We start from the raw sequence: 2,955 nt of genomic DNA, 5'->3' as shown, positions 1-2,955 counted from the left end.
AGAGTAATGCTGGACCCGCCTGTGTGACCACACAGTGAGTATGTCAGCTGCAGTGAGGATGACTGTATAGAACATATAGATATAAATATAGATGCAAGTCTCCCTAGAGACCAATGATGACGACAGCTTCCTCAGGTTGATAGACAATAGGATGTTTCTGCAAAAGAATTACTGAAGTTTGAAGCTTAAGTTTGTAGAATACCAACTCAAAGGTTATTATTTAGTGCTACATTATTGTAGTTGGATTTTATATTTTCATGAATTTGTTAAGTTGAGTGTATTTAACTATATAAATATATTTAGAGTCTCCGTTAAGTCATAATTGATGTTTAAGTGTTTTTATCACACGTCTTGTGCTATACGTTTCCTGTCCTCCAGTATCTGTCAAACACTGACAAAAAAGTCAAGGTATAAGTTATGTATTTTAAGGTATTCTTAATGATATTGGATTATGGGAGTTGTTGTTGATGTCCTCCGGCTGCTTAGCTTCAACTTACAGATAGGCAGATAGCTTTAGCTAAAGTAGCTAACCACTAATTAACTGCTGCTCACTGTATCTGCCGATAGAGAGCGACAGACCTGGGCTCAGCAGCCAGGCCGGGATCGAACACTATTTCAAATAGCTTAATTAGCTAGCTAGTCTGTTTGATGGGGAATCAAGTATACTTTAAACTGTCCATATATTGTTAAATTTAAAGTTCAAATTTGCCTTAGCAATAGAAAAATCCGTTCTTCAATGTTCTCGACTGTCACTTTGTGCTTCTATTTAAAAAAAAGACTTAGTTCAGGCTGGTTTTAGAACCGGTATCAGAAAAATCTGAATAAAAAGATACCCAACCCTACATTAACAGGAAAGTGCAGCACCCTCCTGCTTGTCACCCCGAACAATAAAGAGATGATGATCGTACGTTACAGCTGCAGACGTGTTTTTAACACACACACTGCTGTTTATCTGCAGCCAAAGTAACCACTCTCAGACTTGTTCTTGTTCCTAACGAGCCTCGCTCACGTATCACTGCTGTTACTCTGAAGAAAAACAACTCTGAAATTTTCTGTGCAACCTCGATCACCATGAAGCTTTTAACCAATCTTCCTCTCATCTGCCATCTCGCTGTTCCACATGAAAAGACCTGGACTGATTGTTTGAGGTCTCTCGCTCTCCCTCTTCACTGACTGTGGCTTTGTGTTTCTCTTTCCATCCTCCTATAATGTTTTCTTATAATTCAGCCTTCTCCCTATATGCTGCATCCCACTCTTACCCTAACAAAGCTCCCTAAAGAAACACACATCATCACTTGCGACCTTTGCCTTTGTGGAGTGTCTCATTTATCCCTCCTGCCATTCATGCTTCTTCCATGCAAGCACATACATCCATCAGCTTTCCTCTCACTCACATAAAAACTCCCGCTGTCCGAGCTGCCATATAAAGACACTAACAGGTAGTTGCATGGCAACAGAGTGGAGCACCGTGGTTGGCGAGTGGGATCAGCGGGACGCAGCACTCGTCCTCGCAGCCTCATCCTGGCCTGTTACAGAACCAGAGAGTGTGTGTTACATCACCTGGTGGTTGGGAGTCAATCCCATAGCACCTGATGGCCTCTGATTGGATTTTCAACAGACTGACAATTAAATGCAGATGGAGGACACTCAAAGGCACTGATGTGGGGACGCTTTTTTATAAAGTAGGGCTGCAAAGTATAAATATTTATGTACTGTCCTCATGAAGACACCAAACTGCTACACAAACCACTCTGATAATGTGATAAAAAGCAGACATAGAAACATTTTACCTTCATAAACACAAAAAGCAGCAGCACACAGAAAGCCTTTATTTGGAACTGGCCTCTATATAAGACAGGTGAATTCCTTTTGCAGCGAAGTCTCAGCAAAGATGGGAAATACTGTCGAATTGTTTATCTGAACCAGTATAATTATTACTTTTATAACACATTTGACAAATATCGAAGAACACATAAATTACCACTCATTCTTTTGATTATTTGATACTTTGGTGCTCATGGTTTCTGTAAAATAAACGACTGAATAGCGGAGAATCTAACTGATCTAACGATGTGTAGCATGTCCATACTGACTTAAATTTCTATTTGTGTAAGCGAATACAATTATTTGAGCGAGTAGATTAACTTAGATTTGCGACATGGCACACACAGAGGAAGTTGAAGAACTTGGTAAGAGCTAAAAATATGTCTGTTACTTGATTCTAGCTGTTTAACTATGAACTGAGTTAGCATAGCCCTGATCAACCAAACTCCCTTTAGAAAACAAGCATTTTAAAAGTTGTTTTGCAGACAGACCCTGACAGCTGTGAATTCAGACTTTTTACAAATTGCCATCATGATGTCATTATCTGTGTATTTTGGGTTCATACCGCCACAGTAAACCAGATTAAAAGGTGAATATTGGCCAGGGACAATAAAAAAAGAAACAGGGGTTCAAAGTAGATATCAGTGTACCTCAATGGGCACCTGTGGCAAATGTTTTAGTTTACCTTTAAAGGTGACCAGGGCCAACCAGGAGGAGGCGCTCTAGACGACCTCCTTTAAAGCTCTGGGTTTCTATAAGACTCGCCACAACGGCCATGCACTCGTATAAGGGTTGACAGGAATCGGCCCTGTCCAGCGCTGATGGTCATTACGGAGATAAAAAGCTGTCTATTGTCCTTGACCACACTGAGACTTATTATGGGCTCTATTCTTGGAGGAAAAGTGCCCGGATTCAATGGTGTCAGTCATTTGCAAGTGAAAAGGTGATATATCAAGGAGGATAATGGCCGGGCTTTAAAGGGGGAGCGATGAGAGCGAACATGATGAACCGTATAATTAGCCTCTCGCCCCCTTGTGTGTGGAGAGAGGCTGTGTTAGCGGCTGTGTGTCTTTACTGTTGTAAATGGTTACATGAGTAGGTAGAGAAACAGCAGCTGTCCCAGATATTGGG

The sequence above is a fragment of the Morone saxatilis genome, unplaced genomic scaffold (genome assembly GCF_004916995.1).
Source record: "Morone saxatilis isolate NCDOM2014 unplaced genomic scaffold, NCSU_SB_2.0 Contig1, whole genome shotgun sequence".
NCBI lineage: Eukaryota > Metazoa > Chordata > Actinopteri > Moronidae > Morone > Morone saxatilis.
The sequence above is the reverse complement of the archived record's forward strand: the minus strand, read 5'-3'. Positions refer to the sequence as shown.